Source organism: Brachyhypopomus gauderio, chromosome 8 (genome assembly GCF_052324685.1).
Source record: "Brachyhypopomus gauderio isolate BG-103 chromosome 8, BGAUD_0.2, whole genome shotgun sequence".
NCBI classification, from domain to species: Eukaryota; Metazoa; Chordata; class Actinopteri; order Gymnotiformes; family Hypopomidae; genus Brachyhypopomus; species Brachyhypopomus gauderio.
The window spans coordinates 17,464,491-17,485,010 of NC_135218.1; the positions used below are offsets into that span (position 1 = coordinate 17,464,491).

Consider the following 20,520-nt stretch of genomic DNA (forward strand, 5'->3'; position numbering starts at 1 on the left):
TTATCGTGGTTGGGCCTGGCTTCCTTTGGTGGACCAGCTTAATACCGTCGGGGTATGGCGCTTCTTTTGGCGTCTGATTATCGGTGAGTGCGGTGCTCTGAGAACTAACATGCTCTGCTGTTTCGTCGCAGTTCGGTGGGCGCGTCATTGGAATTACTGTGCTGATCTATCTACCACGGGTGGGCAGTTACTATTTGCCCTTGATTTTACAAAACGTTGGCATATTAAAGAGTTTGCTAAGTAATGTTTTGATGGATTGATAGCATCAACAACAGCTGCAATGAAGGCATGGATAGTTATGTCCTGTGTTTGATACATACTGTGTTGTATGTGAGTGCTGTGTTTGTTTCAGTCTGTTAGAAAAATCATGTACTGAAGAGGCATGACAGCAGTGCATCCTGTTATATTTAATACTGAGATATAATTATAAAATTATTATTCTGTATATTCTAACTGACATGCATATACATTTTAAATTAAAGTTATGGTGTTGCATCTGTAAAGATGGTTGGTTGTGTCTATATGGCTACAATGATTTTGAGCTAGAATCAACAACATTCAAACAAAAAGTGAGAGCTACTGCACATTTATAGAAATAATAGAAATAATTGGTAATATTTTTTATTTTACAGTTAAATAAATAACAGCAGAACCTAAAGCAAGAAGTTTACAAAAGAAAAAAAAACAGGTTAGGTTAGGCCAAGTATTTACAACAATAATAACAGCAACAACAGTAATTTAACAAAAACAATAATTTAAAATCACAAACAATAAACATCACCAATAATAATACATAATAATAACCAGCCATTAATGCATTTTATTTGCAAGCTGGACATGTATAATCTTTATCAACTGGAGGCTTCTGGACGCAGTCATGGTGGTACCATCTCTCACAGTTGTCACAGCATATCTGGAACAAATGAAAAGCAGGTCTAACTGAAAGGTGCCCATCTAAAATGTAGAAATTACTATCATGCTTTACATTTTTAGTCCAAAGATTTGATGCAGTGCTCTATTGATAAGTTAAGTGCAAAGATGTTACAAAATAAATGATTGAGAATTTACTGCACTCATTTGCATGTCAGAGTTAGCATATTAAACTGCCTAAAAGGTGAGTGTAACATTCTGCTTGACGCAGAGCAGGGAGGCGGACACAAACGCTGAGAAGAGCGAGATTTATTCAAGGGGATTCCATAAACAGAGTCGTAGTCACGGGCACGGGTCATAACGGGAGGGCAATCAGGAATAAGAGTGTGTATTACAAGGGCCCAGAGGTAGAAGCCTGGATGCAAAGCAGTGAAAGGATGAGCCTTTTGAAAATGAAAATGTGAGAATTAGACCTTCCTTACTTGAACAGGAAGCCAGCATGGTGTTTTCAACAAGAATCACATGTTGACAAACAATATGAGCTGCAGTATTTTGAATGCTTTCTAGAAGCCAGCAAAATGTGAGTTACAGTAGTCAAGTGTAAAGATGACTAGAGCTTACTGATGTTGCTCGTATTGATTTAGCATTTCAAGAGAAAAGATCAAACTCATGAGGAGCTCCAGCAATGACACTTGAAGGTGAGGTTGTGTGTGAGCCATCCCAGGCTACATGACCAGATAAACCCTGAAGATAGGATGAGAACCAAGCATCACAAGAAAGTGATGAAATTCACATGTAGTAGTTCACAGTATCAAAAACAGTAGATCAATCTAGTAGGATGTGAACAGAAGACAACCTTTTCCTGGCTTTGTGGGGAGGTTTTGTTATTGACAATACAGCAATATCTGGTGAATACCCTGGTCTGTACCACAGATGGTTGACTTAAAGAAATTTGTTCCTCTCAAGATACTAATAAAACTGAGAAAAGACAGCCTGTTCCAAGGTCTCTGACAGAAATTTGAGAAAATGGGTCTAATTCACAGTATAACTGAGCATAATTATAAATTAGTATAATTCGTAGTTTGTAGGATTTAAAGGATCCCTGAGAAAATGCTATATTATGACATTATGTACGACTAATAGCCTAATATCTCAACAATAGTACATGCAGATCAATGTATTTAGATGTGTTGCTGCGCTTACCCAGTTTTTGATCATGATCCTCCATTCCACAGTAATGGCACAGGTTGCTCAGATTGTCTGAGATGAAAGTATTAATACATTTCCTCATTTTTACATGTCAAACATATGTCCATACAGGATGTGGTACTAATTAACTAGCATAAAACGTATATTATTTTAATAAAGAACATGCATTTCAGAGGACATAAATTTTATGCCATTTACAGTGACCAACCACAAAGACAACACGCCAGATTCCTGGAGGAGAGTCATGGCAATGCCCAGCCTCAGCTCATTGACTGCCTCTTGAGTGGTTTGGGTGTTGACAGCCATTTCCTTTAATATGCACTCCGCAAACTAAGGACAGTTTAGATCGATCAAAATGATAAGCCTGCATTGCTAAATAATAAGGTTGACTGTTAGACAACAAAATCTTTAATACAAGTAACTAAAAGATCTTGACAAATGCCACTTGACCTTCATCATCATAATTTGGGTTCAAGTGTAAAAATGGATAAAGTTCTTGTGAACTTTTAAATTAAAATTATAATGTTACAACAACTGCTGTAGTCTACTGTACACTCACGTTCAAAGCCAAGACACCACCACGATCCTGCTGACGTGCATGACGGAGAGTGCTGCACGTTACAGCCTGTCTTTCGCAGGAACGCCCTTTAGTGTAATTGACAATACACACTCTTATTCTCAAAAATGCATTTGGGATGATTTCTAGTATGTGTATGATTTATTGTGATTTATAATACCACTGTATATTTACCTTGTTGCTTCCAAGCACCTGCCGTAAAATGCACCCCCTTGTAACTCAGTCTCTGTTGATGGTAGGTCAAATTCACTTTAGAATTACACAGCTGAGACCATTTCATGTTGATTGAGTTTCATTAATATAGGACAATACAGTTAAGCAATGTATAATCATCCTTCTCCAATACATTTGTCCTGGCAAATTACTGGGGTCAATACACTCGCCATGACGTTCTAGAATGTTGACGTATAATGGAAAGGACCAATGAGCGTCCAGCAGTCCTGTACCTGTGGGTGAGCAACAGACGGACTTCTTCAGGGAAACCCAGGTAGGTTATGTAGTTATAACTCTACTGAGGTAAAATAAATAATGAAGTAATGTTTAATAACTGGTTGTTTCCAAGAATCTAACTATCTCTGAAAGTTAAATCTTAGCTATCCATTTTACTACAACGGCCTACGGTTAAAGTGTTAGCATCTAAGCTAACCATCATTTTACTACAACGGCCCTGACGGCAATCGCGCGAGACAACACCGCGAGTTCAAACCAGCTTGTCCGTTAGCTGTAGCCTAGGTTAGCTAGCTAGTTCGCCTTAGCTTAGCTTCTTTGTAACTAAAAGACAAATCGGTATGACAAAAAAGGGAAAGGGAGTGTAATCGCTAGTGTTGTTGGCTAACTTATTTCCTTACTTTTTAGATACACTACACCAGGGGTCGGCAACTGGCGGACCGCGGTCCGTATCCGGACCCGAACGCAGTCCTGTCCGGACCCAATCTCATTCCTGATTAACTGGATACGGACCCAAAAAAAACATATTTATTCATTTTGACGGGAGAATTAATTTTAAACCGGAGTATTTATTTCAGGGCTATTGAAAAAAACACTCCGTCACGAGTGTTACGTTCACCACCCCAGCTCAACAACTTGCGTTCGCCACCCCCCGGACCTCAGGTGACAGCTATCTGCCAAAATTGGACCGCGGACAAATTTAGTTGAGTACCCCTGCACTAGACAATGTCAACAGGAAATGGAAGACATCATGTGACACATCCGACCTTATTTCCGATGGAGAAAACGGACCTAAATCAAGGTACATTCATCTTCCACTGAGGTAATCTAGACATAAGTATATATTGCGATTTAGATGACTTCAACTATAACTTACTTGCAGATCAAAAAAGAGACCATGTTGGTGGTCAGATGAAGAGTCTCAACCAAAGCAAAGAGGCCCAAGAGCAAATTACCTTGGCCACCACCACCACCACAAGTACACAGTAAGCACAAAAACACCCAAATATTGTGTAGGAGCAGGATTGAGAAACCCTGATGTACAGAATGTTCTCTACAAATATATTAAACTCCAAATAATATATACATACATAATTAAAATGCACTGTCCCTTACTAAATCAAATCAAATATATTTGTATAGCACTTTTCACAACACAAGTTGTCACAAAGCGCTTTACAGGATTTACAAGGTTAACAATACTATGGGTCCAAATCCCTAATGAGCAAGCCAAAGGCGACAGTGGCAAGGAAAAACTCCCTAGATGGTGGGGAATAGGAAGAAACCTTGGGAAGACCAAGACTCAAAAGGGAACCCATCCTCCATTGGGCGGCCCGTTAACACAAATTACACAAAAACAAATTATACAGACGAATACACAAGTCACAAACAAATCACATAATCAGGCTAAGTATAAGGTAACTAGAATAAAAGTTCTGGGTGTTGATATTGTCAATGTAAATGTCTTGTGATGAACGCCAGGTTTTCATTCCGTGTCGGAGTGATGATAATGGTATTGTAGTCTCCGACTGCAGTCCTGTGAACGAAGTGAACGTGCTGTGTTGTAATGATCAATAAGTTCACTAAGATACTCTGGAGCTAAGCCATGCAGTGTTTTATATGTTAATAAAAGTATTTTATAGTTAATACGGAATCTAACAGGCAGCTAATGTAATGACGATAGTATAGGACTAATGTCCTTACCTCTTCTTAGCTCCAATATCAAAACCACAGCTTACAGCCAAGGGGAAACCAGTAAACCCTCCAAACACTTGTAGGTACCTGATCATACCTGCATTGAAATACAAAAAAGAATGACTTAAATGTATTTATATTCATATGCCATTTATGTATTCACAGCCCCAAGTCTACCCAGAGTAAGGCAGCATTGGATGGAGGTTAACTTCAGGGATTTCACTAAACAACGCTAAAAGAAATATATCAGCAATGTTAACATTCAATAAATCTCCTAGCAGAACTACTCGCACACAGAATAGGGGCCAGGAATCCAGTCGACACTTCTGAAAATGAGGGGGAAAAATGTAAAACAAAGAAAACCTGCATACTTCCACATTATACCTACTAAATTAATACAACACCACATTTCAACCCATTTAGAAACATAAATAGATCACTTTATTAATCCCAGAGGGAGTCACGTATTGCAGCATTGTTATAATAGTATTCATGATGCTAAAAACACACAGTGCTGACACCACTCAGTGGTCATATTCTAATGGATACTTTTCAAAGTAAGAAAGCACTGCTGATCTAAACTGTCATTAAAATCTGATCAATTAAGTCTGATTAAACCATGGGTTAAAGTTCTCCGTCACTACGACGGATTTCCGTCATTTGATTTTTTTGGGGAAAAAATCCGTCAAATCATAATAAACCACACGCGCGTGCGTGCTATCTTTTGTGGCTGAAATATGATTCTCACTGGCGCTCATCAGCGCTGGATGGATGACGGCGGTGTCATTTGATTGACTTGCGGGTCATTCCGCCTTCAGATTTACGGACATTATGTAGAAAAGTGACCTCCCTCCTGCCTGGCGTGACCGTAGCGCGCGACTCTGTACACCTCGTGCAAACTTGCGCGAACGGCGGAGGCTAGTTGACGCGTCACATTCTTTTTGCAGTCTTGTGCGAAACGATATGTGGTAGTATAAAGAAACACCGCTCAAAAACAGGAGAATTTTAATGTTGCTATGTGTTCCAGGTTTGAAAAGTGCTGGAATTTAGGCTAAAGTACTTTAAAATGTTGAAATTGTAACTACTTCGTTTCACAACAAATATCTGTCTGACTGAACAGTTTTCTTGCATTACGTTAACAAATACGAGCCTCTTGTAATTCCAGGAAACATGAGAGAACGTGAAGACATTAAGATTGGGTGTTTTGAAAATAAACAACCATTTAAAAATGTGATAAAAAGCGAATTATTTCGAATCATTTCGAGTATATGTATAAATATTTAACTTAATTAAATGTAACATTGAAAACGTGTTGAAATGGACCTTGAAAGTGACGTGCAAGTGCTTTAATTCCACCTTATAAAGGTGTATGAACCCTGCAAACATGACTTTGTTCATTGTGCTGAGGCGCGGCGCGTGCGAAGTTACAAAATTCGAGAGGTGCACGACCTTGCGAATCACCAGCGCCCTCCAATAGTATACGGCGCGAGACTGGGAGACTCTCTCACCATGGCTCTCTCATCCTGGCTGCACCGCGCTGGTGAAGTTCCGTTATAGTCTCGCGTGATAGGAATTTCTAAATAAAAGTAATAAATGCAAATTTACCGTTTCTACATAAATAACTACATATACCTTCACTCTTTGTATTTACGAAACATCCTACATGGCATTATAAGGATGTTTGCAAAGGATTTGAAAACTTCAATGCACATTAAACTTAATGTTTTGCAGATAAAATTCAGGTAGAAATACATGAAAACACACAAACAAAATATTTCCATTTAGAACTTTATTTTTGCAAAAGCCGCATGGCTTCCCCTCTTTAAACACTGTTCAATTTACAGTTGATTGGTATTCCCAATTTGTCAAGCATTGTTCATTGTTCCCATGCGAAGTTTACAATGCAGAGAACTTAACAGGCTATTCTTAAATGTTTTCCTCTCCATAAAGTAACTTTATGAACATATACATTGCCAATACAAGACTAGAATGTAAGATTCGTTTGTCTACAAAAACGAGGTATTTTAACTTACACTAAACGCTGGCGTCGGCCATCGTTTTGCACACGAACGAGGAGGGTACGGCTCGAGAAAAGAGACCACCTCCCCGTGGCTGCGTGTGCGTGGCTGCCTGGCCATGGCACAAACGCGTTCCTGATCTCGCGCATGCTCGTTCGTGTGCAAAACGATGGCCGACGCCAGCGTTTAGTGTAAGTTAAAATACCTCGTTTTTGTAGACAAACGAATCTTACATTCTAGTCTTGTATTGGCAATGTATATGTTCATAAAGTTACTTTATGGAGAGGAAAACATTTAAGAATAGCCTGTTAAGTTCTCTGCATTGTAAACTTCGCATGGGAACAATGAACAATGCTTGACAAATTGGGAATACCAATCAACTGTAAATTGAACAGTGTTTAAAGAGGGGAAGCCATGCGGCTTTTGCAAAAATAAAGTTCTAAATGGAAATATTTTGTTTGTGTGTTTTCATGTATTTCTACCTGAATTTTATCTGCAAAACATTAAGTTTAATGTGCATTGAAGTTTTCAAATCCTTTGCAAACATCCTTATAATGCCATGTAGGATGTTTCGTAAATACAAAGAGTGAAGGTATATGTAGTTATTTATGTAGAAACGGTAAATTTGCATTTATTACTTTTATTTAGAAATTCCTATCACGCGAGACTATAACGGAACTTCACCAGCGCGGTGCAGCCAGGATGAGAGAGCCATGGTGAGAGAGTCTCCCAGTCTCGCGCCGTATACTATTGACACGAACGAGCATGCGCGAGATCAGGAACGCGTTTGTGCCATGGCCAGGCAGCCACGCACACGCAGCCACGGGGAGGTGGTCTCTTTTCTCGAGCCGTACCCTCCTCGCGCGCGAGGCTCTCGCGCACGGGTGGAGCCACCGCGATTACGTCATTTTCGGCGCACGCACCGCCCGCGTCGCCCGCGCCGCCCGCGCTGCCCGCACGCGCCGCGTCAAATATAATGGCTTAAACCAGGCTTAACATGGATGGTTTTGTTCTGTTTGTATTTAAAAGCTCTATCCAGTGTAATTTTTTTGTAACATACCTACTTAAAGCAGGTAATCTTACGGCTTATGTTTTTGTGAATAGTGAATTTGATAAAAACAAGAGAGCTTCATACCTTTTAAAACTCACCAGGATTCACTAAATTTGACTTGATCTTTAAATAGTTTTCTGAAGAGGACCCCCAGATTTATGTACATTTATTGCTCAGGTGTTGCATTTTGTCGCTTCATAGATTCTCTCTTCTCTCCTTACACAGGCTGTTTAGATAAATATACTTTATAAATGTGTTTATTGTGTAGAATTAGGCAAAAGAGGTCGTGTCCCAACTACACCACATTTTCAGTAATTGCTAGCATTGTCTTTTGCCAGGAAAAATTTTCAGTCAAATGAAAATTTCTTGCTTTAACCCATGGATTAAACCTATTGTGTCAATGTTTCCCCCCCAGCATCAAACCCGCCACTACACAGTCAGAATGTGGATTTTAGAACAATGTCCTCCTATCAAAGTAAGGTTATAGGTACAGTAAAACAGATACTCCATGTAAACTTAGCTTGTTCCCTAAAATGCAGACAGTATCTGCAGTGTACCTTTATAAAGAAATTACAAACACATATGAACACACATGTACTTACCAAAGACATATTCTTTCCACAGCGCCACAGCCACAATAGGAGTCCTCCGATTGGTCTCACATCTCCACCTCATGGTAGGACACATACTGAAAGTTTAAAATGTTTACTCTAAGCAGTGCAATATTACACATACACTGGGTCTTCATATTAAATATTTGTTGTTGGGCACAGCAGTTTAAGGCAATGTCCTTATTTTATCCTTATTTTTGTCCATTGCATTGACTCTAATTACTGCATGTTTTTACTACTTTTTTAGCATCAAGAGCTCGCGCCTCAGGACGTTTAATACCCTCCCAGTGCACTCGTATGTTTTCAAAAATTTAATTCCAAACAAACTCAATTTCACTAAACATTCTTGCTCAAATTAAATATATCAATGTATATAATAATGTGAATGCAAACCTTTTTGAATATTCATTTAAATGTTATTGTTGTGTATGTTATATATGTCACAGCCACTGATTGATGCATCCTTGAGGCTATTGGTGAGGTGCAGCTGCAACTGCAGCATTTAACTGCAGTTGTTCAGGCAATGGCAGGAGAGAGGAGCAGAAATCTTCCAACACCACTGGAAGAAGATCTGGAAGAAAACATACTCCCCCTCCAGTGTGCAGAGGATTTTGTGCGCCTAGAACATGATTTGACCAACAGTGACACAAAAAAAAAGGTCAGTACTGAAATATACCATTTTAACAAACTCGCACAGAGTACACATTTTGTAAACATCTTGTAAAAGATAAACATTTATTTAGGAACAAAGTAGTTATCTTTTCTTTCGAGTACAAAATTAAGAACGATATATCCATCCATCCTGAGGGTTGATTTAAGGAACATTATTATGAACTCCTTAATGTTTGTAATCATACCTTTGTAAATTTTAAAAACCTTTTATGAATTCGGTCCCTGGTTTTTATTTATCTGTCTGTCTGTCTACAGATGTCAAAGCTGTCATTAGATGGGGGCAGTCAGGGCCTGGTGGTTAGGGAACTGGTGTGGCAGAGGAGAAAAAAAGGAATTGGGCACACTCGCATCAAGGAACTTGTAGTATGTAAGTATGAAAATAAGACCATAGTATACCAAACATGACAAATATAGTACCATAAAAACAAATCACAAATAGCTTTGTTTTATAATTGACATTTACCGTCTTGGTTGGTGATCCTTAGTTTTGATGTGTATAGTCACAACAGGGGTGAATAATCTTATCCACAAAGGCTTCATGTTGGTATCAGTTTTTAAAAAATTATCATGTGTGCTTCTGCAGCCAAAGTGCCCCTTTCTGGATAGAACTGGACACCACTGAGTAAAATAACTGACTTTTTAAGAAATTTTAAGATGGCATATCTCAGAAATGATTTGCAATGCATATTACATGAAACAATTCAGTGTCACTCTTAAATCTTAAGACGCACATACATTTAATTAGAAATGCTTGCCTTCTAATATGAAGAGAAATTAGTGCCAAATTGAAAAGCAGTCATTGGAAAAAGTATTCAAAGTATAATATCCATAGTGCCGTATTGCTCTAAACCACAGGCATACTAATTAGTACCTGCACTCATCTGTTGTGTTTTCATCCCTCTTTCCATCCCATTCATTTTTCCACACCCACAAGCCATAGAGTTTCTGTATCTGAACAGCCACTAAACTTCATGTACACAGCTTTTCATTAGCACTTCTTAGCAATAGTGCCTAAATGGCTTATTAGCAACAGGCTCATCCTTAGGCCCAAAATTATCTTAGAAACTAAAACATACAAGTAATTTTCTAATTAAACAATGTTGTACTTACAGCATCTGCGATGAGAAATCCTCAGCTGTCCCACCCATGTGAAGCTGATGCAGAAAAGTCGATGAAAGACTGGCTTCATCTGGCGCCTGACAGACTTCATCGCGGAAGACCACGCTGAATCAACGTGATCAAGTCGATTTAAGCCCTTCGTGTTCATACATGGACAGTTCCGTTTTTGTTACAGCACTGAGAAAATGATTTACAATATCATAGTTAAACAACGACAACACTTTTATTATTATATGGTGTTAAAGAAAGGAATACGGAAGGACAAGTGGTGGTAGATTTTGCTAAGAGGATAAAGATAAAGATGGCTGTAGTTAACACTTACTTTAAGAAAAAGGAAGAGCACAGGGTAACATAAGAGTGGGGGAAGATGCACACAGGTCGACTATATCCTCTAGGAGACAAAACCTGAGAGAGGTTAGTGATTGCAAGGTGTTACCAGGGGAGAGTGTAGCTAAACAGCATAGGATGGTGATATGTAGGATGGTTTTAGAGGTGAAGAAGAGGAGAGTGAGAGCGCCACCTAAGATCAGGTGGTGGAAGTTAAAGGATGAGGACTGTTCGCAATTGTCATGGACAGACTGACACGCAATTCCCGAAAGATGATTATTTTGAATAATAATAATAATGTGATTTACATTTTATCATTTTTTAGTAATTGTTTGTTTATGCATGTGAATTGGTTCTAAAATACAACTTTTCAAAATAATATTTTATGTACACTTTAGAATTTGTTAAGTTTTTGTTTGTGCATGTGAATTAGTTAATACAACTTTTCAAAATTGTAAACTGGCTGTCTCTTTACATCTTTTAAACTGGTTGTCTCTTTAAATCTTTTAAAGGCAAAATCTGAATAACAGGAAATAGGAATTAAACTCCACAAACAACTATTTCGTTATCTAGCTAGTTGTCTACCTGGGATTATATGCAGAACAAGAATAAATAGGCTACTGCTGCTCGCGTGAAGATCTTTAAAAGAACAAAACATGAAAACGCTCGACGGAATAACGGACTCGCATGGCTTGATCCAAAAACGACGTTGGTAAGACGATGTATAGACGCTTTAACGATGAAGCTGTAAGCGTCGCATAAACATCGTAAATACAGCTTAAAAGCATCAGATGATGAACGTCGTTCGGAGATCAGATGGACGTCGTTTGAACATCAGGTAACGACGTCTATGCGACGTCGTGCCAGTGAGCAAACGACCGACCGCAGATGCTTTAACGACGTAACTGTGAACGTCGCATAAACGTCTTGCCGACGTATCTGTGCTGTCTGGGTAAAGATTTATTATATTTCTCTGTGTATGTTCATGTTGTTCATGCTATCAGCGTATTGTAAACCACTGTGAGCGAGTAGCACCGCTGAATACATTCGGCACCTGCCTCCACTACGCGTCACATGCCGATTAGAAGTGGCCACCGCAAACGTAACGGGCCTCTCAGAAGTGGCACCCACCATCGCCAGTGTCACCAGCCACTTGAAAACCATTTGTAGAATTTGTGTAAACTAAGATTTATGTAGTAGGTAGGAACCTGTGACCATGTCTAATTTGTCGCAAAAAGTAATTGGCTGAGTTTCCTGTGGTTGTTTTGGACCAGCAGATATGGGCAACTAAAAAAGGCAATAGCGAGCTAGCGTCCGTGCACGGTAGTCGCAACTTCGGCGACAGTGGAAGAGAAAATAACGCAGGATATCCGAGCGGAATTGAGACGCTGTGCGGATCCGTGTGGTCGGCGTGAGTGTTACTGCAACGGAGAACGATCCCTCCGGGGCGTTGAGAACGCAGACGTTATTGAAAGGTGTGGTTGTTTTATCCGGGCCTCTGATTATAGTTGCTGTTTGCCCACCTACAGGTATTTTATTTATGCTCAGCAAAGAACTGGGAAACGTTAGTGTGACAAACGGACGAACGGTGGAGAAGTACTGCCTATTCGGGGTATGTAGGCATCTGTGTTTAGCTGTTGGTGTGGGCTTGCTAATGGGACCCTCTTAATGGTAGCCATTTTCTATTCTTTTTATTTCAGGGATGCTGTTAATTTTTATAAATCAAGTACGTGACCTGGTTATGTCCCTAATTATTGGGACTATATTTGAGATTACGGAACTGATTGTCACCTAATTTTAGCACTAGAAATGTATTATGCTGATGTGACGCTGCCCTCTTACTACTTTTGTTTACCAGGTATAAGAAGTTGCGAACTGGGGCTAGCTGCTGTTTTGGGGTTTTCTTTTGGTTAGGTCTGTTTTTTTTCTTCTTTTTATTAAGATTGAACTTTAATCTGCTCTGGCTCGTAGTTCATATTGTGAGTTTTTTTGTTTTTGATTTTGTTTTATTAAAACAACCCCCTCACCACATCTTCCTTGAAGCTGTCTGAGCGGGGGGGGGGGGGGGGGGGGTTGCTTCTGTAGTGATTTGAGGTGTGTAGTGTCCAATTAAGGGTGGGTTTGCAGTGATATTATTACCAGTATTAATGTGGTGTTTCTCTTTTTCTTTTCAGTCCGGGCACTGGACTTTTCCCTGGTGTGAAATTTTAGTAGATAAGGACACATCCCACCCCCAGAGCTCAGTCTAGGGTTTGTTTTGAAGACCGTAGTCATATCTATAGGCCTACTCTTTTTATAAAGTTGTGGTATCCCTTGGCTATCATACTCATTAAAGAGAAGTGTGTTTTTATGTCGGCTAAGTTTTAATAGTGACCAATGGTTAATAAAGAACCTGTATATTTTCTAAAGTAACCTGTGTGCTTGTATTCATTCAGAGCTCCTCTTTGCTCTTGGAGTAAACTAAGGGGTGGCATAGTCCACTTTAGAATTGGGCAATCAGGGTTCCAGTGCCACATTTATAACTTTTGTTTGTTAATTTTTGTTGGGTGAACGAGCTGACAGCCGGCTTGTCATTTACAACATGTCGAATGTACGTTATAGTAGGCTTAAGGTACAGTGGTAGACAGTTAACGAGAGCATTGTAAGTTAAAAGATTTATTACATATAATGTTTATCAGTGTATGTTCAAGTTATCCATGCCACCAGCGTAATACAAACCCCTGCCTCCTCCGCGAGTGGCAACCGCAATCGGCACATGCCCATCAGAAGTAGCACCCACCACCGGCAGTGTCACCAGTCACTTGAAAGCCTTATGCTGGCCAAAGTGCCATGTGTAGGATTTGTGGACATGAAGATTTGTTTGTCAATTATTCTACTGAGAGAAAATTTCTATGTATTTCTATATTCTAAACTTTGCCCTTAATTAGACATTGTTCAATGAAATTTTATGTTACTTTGAAAATGTATATATCAGAATCAGAATTCTGATATGTTTTGTAAATATTTTAGCTAATTAAAATGTTCTCTCTAATAATATTTGCAGGAAGGGTGTAACGGAGCTCTCGTCCGTTCCATGCTGTGAACTATTATAATGGACAGAACCACAGGACAACCTCAGTTTTAAAGACTCTTTTATTGGTATCCACAGGGCTGCAGTGGCAAACACTAGTTGGACCTTGTCGGGACTCTGAAAAACAAATAAACAACTGTGATTATCTTGCACTATTCAGGGTGGCCAACTGATAGTGTAGAGGATTACTATATTCCATGCATATTTAACTGTTTATTGTGAGTTTTGAAGTTAGTTCAACTTACCTGTTTGTTCCAGCATGCTGGCAGCCTCTTACAGGCCAAAGGACCTGAGCCCAGGGGGTTGATGGGTTATGTAGTCTTGAGGTTGTGCTACAAGTGGAATGTTCCATTTCCCATGTTTGAGCCTGGGGGAGAGGACCTGCTTTTATGGTTCTGAAAAGTGGTTAAGTTTCCAGCATGAATGTTTTAATATTAAATGTTTTATATTCATACTAAAATTAAATTTAATCAAATGTTTTATTGATTAGGAAAATCCCTGTGGTATAACTGGTGAACACATTCACCCTGTGGGTGAAAAATCCAAGTTCAAGACTTGGCAGGGATTGCTTGTTTGGTGCAGTCATGGTCCTTTTGGTAGGGAACTGGTCTAGTGACCTGAGGGTTGTGGGTTCGATTCCCAGGCCTGAGGCCATGACTGAGGTGCCCTTGAGCAAGGCACCTAAACCCAACTGCTCCGCGGGCACTGGGCTAGGGCTGCTCACCGCTCTGGGCACGTGTGATCCACAGCCCCCTAGATAATCGTGTGTGTGTGTGTGTGTGTGTGTGCGCTCTAACTGCACAGATGGGTAAATGCGGAGGACAATTGTGGTAAAAAACATCACAATTGACAAATATGGCACATTTCATTGTTTGCCAGAAAAGTGTTTCTTATTAAAAAATTTAAAGTAAATGAACATTACTTGTTTCATTGAGCAATTCTTTATTTGTATATAAGCAACTATCTGTATTCAGGCTTGCGACACCACTTCACAGGTTACACTAGAAGTTCCAGAAATTTCAACCTCCCTCCTGAAGTTCTGATAAAGGGTCAATAGACAGAATCATCTGACTTAGTCAAACCAGTTGCTGTAATTAATATTTAGATGGAGAATCATGTCAGTATATTCATTTAACATATTGGCACAACATATGTGTATTGTAATAATAATAAGGTTTTTTTGTGTGCATAAATAATTCTAGGTCATGTTACTTTAGTGTCATAAGCTGAACCATATACATCACCCTAGTTATCCCATGCTTTAAACACTATAAATATTTCCAGGTAATTTAATATTGCATTACAAATGGAAATGTTTAAGGATCTTCAGATTATATTGCCTCAGTGAATTTGACATTTATGGGAATGCATATCCATTTGGGATTTTGATGGACAGTTGCATGACACCTCATGCACTACCCTCTGTATGCTGCAGTACTGTAGTTTTTTGTTAGGTGTAAATATAAAATGTTTCATATATTGTATTGTATATATTGCTGACATTAGAATGATAACGTTATAACATTTCAATAAAATAAATGTCCAGTTAATCTTATTAATCACTGCGTTTTAGATGCACCCTTCTATCTGTGATGCTGGTGTACAACCGAACATCGAAGAATGCAACACATGTTGCAGAAAACTGGTTCACTGTCCTTTTTGCCCAACCTTCAAACCAACAACAAAGGGGAAGATCCAACAGACATGTGGATGCCCATATGAAGAATGGGATAAAATAAATAGGTACGCAAAGCTTATCTTTATTTTCAATCATCATCCATGTTCTTTTAAATGTGCATACTTACAGAGCCTATAGAAAGAATTCATATCCTACTGAAATCCTTGCCTTTTGCCACATTATACCAAAATGTAAATAAATATCTAACTTCCCAGATGGTTTTACACATTATAATCTGAAAAATGATATAATTAGTAAAATACCTCTTTTAGATAAGTAATCAGCCCCTTAGAGTAAACATTATAAACTTTCTCAGGTTCAACCAATCACCTTCCAAATCACATACCAGGCTAATTGACTCCACTACTAGTAGCACCATGGTTGGAAAGATGCTTTCAAGAGTTATGTGATAGAGTTGTGGAAAGTTAGACGAAGGATACAAAAATATTTAATATGGTTATAATATGTAAATACAGCTGGAAAAGTAAGACATCATTTATTTTTTATTTTCAGGGTATAGTGTGTATAATGGTGTGAATACTTTCTATGGACACTGTATTTAGATAATGCTATAACTGAATGGAATGTGTACTGGATAATCTACCGTGGAGGGGTTTGTATACTATTAAACCTCATATGTTTTGCCAACCAGAAAGGTTTGTGTGGAAATGATCTAAAATATAAATTGGATTTATCAACTACTGTCATCTTTCATTTAAATGTATTTTTGATTTGACAAATTTTCAGACCATCAAAAAAATGGTGGCCAAAAAGTACAAGGAGGAACGTGAACGAGTGAAAATGGAAGTACAACAAGCTGTGGCAGTGAGTATAACGGCTGACGTGGACATCTGTGAACATGGAGGCTTATTTGGCTCTTACCTGTCACTACATTAATGAGAATTTGCAGTTGTGTACATCTGTGTTGGGAGTACAATACTTCCCACAAAGTCACACTGCTGACAATTTGGCCCAAGTCAAAAGAGCCATAATGGAGGACTGGGCCATAACCAATAAAGTAAAGTGTCTTGTGACTGACGCAGCACCAAACATGATCGCATCCACTAGACAGCTCCAAATTTGGCACTCAATTTCCATTGCACATACTCTCAATTTATTAGTTAGAAAATCATGTGATCAGATCCCCACACTTGCATCCATCAGGCACAAAGCTAGGCACATTGTCACACACTTCAGATCAAGCACTACAGCCAAGGAGAAGCTTGCTCAAATGCAGCAACAGATGGGTCGACCAACCCTGAAACTTATAAATGAGGTGCCAACACACTGGAACAGCACATATGAAATGCTGTCAAGGCTGCATGATGAGAGGGAACCAGTGTGGGTATCTCTGGCCTCTCTAAGAACAGATTTGTCTCCACTTACAGCTGATGAGCATACCATCATAGGAGAAACACTTCTTGTGCTTGCTCCTTTCCATCAAGCTACAGTGGAGTTGTCTGAAGAAAGGCGAGTGTCAGGGTCAAAGGTCATCCCGATGATGAAAATGCTCTATCTTGCACTAGAGCGTAATGCTTCAAACCTGCACACACAGGTAGCCATACACCTACATGAACACCTGAAGCATTGACTGCTTCCAGTCTGGAGTCATTAAGTGTGTTGAACCTAGCAACACTTCTAGACCGCAGATTTAAATCACCCGGGTTCCGCAGTTCCTCCAAGGGCAATGAGGCCATCAGTAGACTGCGGTCCGAATGTGCCCTTCCTCATCTGTCCCGTGTAAGCGAGTATTTTCTACAGCTGGAGAAGTTGTTTCAAAAAAGCGTTATTTAAACTCGGCAACCTTTGAGACATGGAGTACCAACTTTAACATTTCTAGTCAATGAGTGTGCCACCATAATATGGAGTTATTTCACTGCCAATAGTCGAGAGCACATTTTTTAAGTGCGAGAGCATGATTCACGCAGCACTCACGGATTTTCATTGTTCTCGTGCAAAATATAAATGTGCTCTCTCATATTTACTCTGCTCTTGCTCAGATTCGCTTTGCTCCACTACAGAACCGCTCGCACGCGCTCAGATATATCCTGCGCGCGCTCAGATTGGTCCTGCTCTCGCACGAATGATCAACCCACGCAACAACTTCGGCATTGAGGTGACACACACATCCACACACACTCACTCATACACACACACACACTCATACACACACACACACACACACTCATAGTGGCTGATGACTGGAACAGTATTACATACAGTGAGGAAAACAAGTATTTAAACACCCTAAGACTTTGCAAGTTCTCCCACAGAAATCATGGAAGGGTCAGAATTTTTCATCTTAGGTGCACGTCCTCTGTGAGAGATATGATCTAAAAAAAAAATCCGGAAATCACGATGTATGATTTTAAAATAATTTATTTGTGTGTTACTGCTGCAAATAAGTATTTGAACACCTGTGAAAATCAATGGTAATATTTGGTACAGTAGCCTTTGCAATTACAGAGGTCAAATGTTTCCTGTAGTTTTTCACCAGGTGTGCACACACTGCAGCAGGGATTTTGGCCCATTCCTCCACACAGATCTTCTCCAGATCAGCCAGGTTCCTGGGCTGTCACTGAGAAACACAGTGTTTGAATTTCCTCCAAAGATTTTCTATAGGGTTTTGGTCTGGAGACTGACTAGGCCACTCCAGAACCTTCATATGCTTCTTACGGAGCCACTCCTTGGTTATCCTGGCTGTGTGCTTTGGGTCATTGTCATGTTGAAAGACCCACTCACGAGCCATCTTCAGTGCTTTTACTGAGGGAAGGAGGTTGTTCCCCAAAATCTCGCAATACATGGCCCTGTTCATCCTCTCCTTAATACAGTACAGTAGTCCTGTCCCATGCGCAGAAAAACTCCCCCAAAGCATGATGCTTCCACCCCCATGATTCACAGTAGGGACGATGTTTTTGAGATGGTACTCATCATTCTTCGTCCTCAAACATGGCGAGTGGAATTAAGACCAAACATTTATATTTTGGTCTCATCCATCTACAGAACTTTTTCCCATTACTCCTCTGGATCATCCAAACGGCCATGGGAAAACTTAAGAAGGGCCTGGACGTGTGCTGATTTAAGCAGGGGAGCCTTCTGTGCCATACATGACTTTAAACTATGACCTCTTCAGGTCATTAACCAGCTCCTCTCGTGTAGTTCTGGGCTGATTCCTCACCTTTCTTAGGATCGTTGCTACACCACAAGGTGAGATCTTGCATGGAGCCCCAGTCCGAGGGAGACTGACAGTCAGGTTTAGCTTAGTTGATCTTTTTTCACCAAGCTGCTTGGTAATTGGCCAGTAGCCCTTTCCAGCATTGTGGAGGTCTACAATTTAGTCTCTGGTGTCTTTGGACAGCTCTTTGGTCTTAGCCATGTTATTAGGGTCTTACTAATTGTGTGGGGTGGACAGGTGTCTTTATGCAGCTAATGACCTCAAACAGGTGCTTCTAATTTGGAATAACTAATTTGGTTGGAGGTGAACCTTTTAGAGGTGGACTAACAGGATGCTGATTGGCAGGTGTTCAAACACTTATTTGCAGCAGAAATTATTTTTTAAATCATGCATTGTGATTTCTGGATTTGTTTTTAATTATGTCTCACAGTGGACATGCACCTAAGATGAAAATTTCAGACCCCTCCCTAATTTCTAAGTGGGAAAGCTTGCAAAGTAACAGGGTGTTCAAATACTTATTTTCCTCACTGTAAATGGTGTCGCCCTTTAATAGATACAGGCATCATGCTAAAAAGATATTCAGATCATGTGTTTAGGTTATTTAGGCTAAACATATTTTTAAAAGTTCCACATTTTTCAATTTTTCCGCAAATTTTCCTTTATAAAACAATCCACTTTGCACAGGTGGTAGACGACCTCCTGTTTGTGGTCGGCGGATACAACGGCGTCATCACCACCACCCTTAATGTGGAGCGCTACGATGGGAAAACGGAAGAATGGTGCGTTCCCACCTGTCTGATATGAAATTAAATGAAATGTAATGAAATGTGCCATATTTGATAGTGGAGTGAACGGTGCCATGAACCCATGTGCCCCCCGAGACCTGCCCGAGGACGTCCCAAAGAGACTGAATCGATCCACCTCCGACAACACTTTATCTACCTGACACAGCCCTTCAGGATCCACCAATAAACAGACTTAGACATCAGAGCAGACTGTACCATTTTATTATACAAAAGGAGGAGCTTAAATGATCAGAGATCCCTAAGAGACTTGGTGCTTGTCTTACTGTGGAACAGAGTTTCTGTAATAACCTTGAGCCATGTACACGCACATGGATTAGATCCTGATATCAGTAAACAGAAGAGTAAGACATGCTGTATGTTTACAATGGGAGTGAGTGTTTACTGGGAGTGAGTGTTTACCTGTCACGGTACGGCGGGCCCCCTACTGGACACCTCCGTCTACAGCGGCAGCTGTCCTGTTGTGGTGTTGTGTGCGTCCCTCAGTTGGGCGGAGCCCGTGATCCGTGTCATCTGAGGGTCGTTTGTTTGCCTATATATGTCTTGTCTTTGTACCAGTTGACCGCTGGTCGTTATATGCTTCATTTGGATCATGTCATGGGTTTTTGGTTTGCGCACTTTTCTATTAAACCATTTATTTTTCAGTTATTTTAACTGTTGGGCATTTTAAGTCATGATACCAAACTCAAATAAGAAGATGGCAAATAAATGGCGATATGACTGCTTAATTTCACTATTAGGAGCGCTATAAAATACACAAATCAAATTGTTATCAAACCAGTTCATTATATTCTTGAAGAACACTTCCTAATGTATCATTCCTGTGATTTACAAGTGTTTTTACTGTAGCATTTTGAAATAATATGATGGCAAACTCCTGATACATGACGATTCGGTTGCTTAATTTAACTATTTGGAGCTCTAATAAATACACATATCAAATAGTTATCAAATTACTCCACTATATTCTTGAAGTACACTTACTAATGTATCACTCCTGTGATTTACAAATGTTTTTACTGTAGCATTTTGGAATAACATGATGGCAAAATCATGTTAAATGGCGATTTGGTTGTTTTTTTTCACTCTTTTGGGCTCTATAAAAAACACAAATCAAATTGTTGTAAGACTTGTAGAGCGCCTGAAGCGTTTGCTTAGAAGAAACACTACCTTTCATTTTAAACGTTAATGACCCAAG

At 39.6% G+C, this 20,520-nt stretch overlaps 2 long non-coding RNA genes across 8 annotated transcripts; one reads left to right on the forward strand and one right to left on the reverse strand.

Moving 5' to 3' along the window:
- Positions 1-694: 694 nt before the first annotated feature.
- On the reverse strand, positions 695-3,645 carry LOC143521763 (uncharacterized). Of its 7 annotated transcripts, none has more exons than XR_013132827.1 (6): positions 3,505-3,645; positions 3,103-3,167; positions 2,831-2,882; positions 2,639-2,724; positions 2,074-2,409; positions 695-1,614 (listed from the first exon to the last, which is right to left on the reverse strand). It is a non-coding gene; the product is annotated as an uncharacterized LOC143521763 (long non-coding RNA). The 7 variants fall into 7 exon arrangements; XR_013132828.1 differs by having other exon boundaries at positions 3,103-3,164; positions 3,505-3,585; XR_013132833.1 differs by having other exon boundaries at positions 2,074-2,130; positions 2,288-2,409; positions 3,103-3,516.
- Positions 2,594-19,868, forward strand: LOC143521762 (uncharacterized). The gene is made up of 15 exons (XR_013132825.1): positions 2,594-2,891; positions 3,053-3,143; positions 3,512-3,905; positions 3,987-4,089; positions 8,283-8,342; positions 8,492-8,543; positions 8,726-8,773; positions 8,925-9,136; positions 9,406-9,517; positions 10,263-11,548; positions 11,874-12,071; positions 15,240-15,409; positions 16,092-16,169; positions 16,733-17,460; positions 19,204-19,868. It is a non-coding gene; the product is annotated as an uncharacterized LOC143521762 (long non-coding RNA).
- The last annotated feature ends 652 nt before the right edge of the window (positions 19,869-20,520 follow it).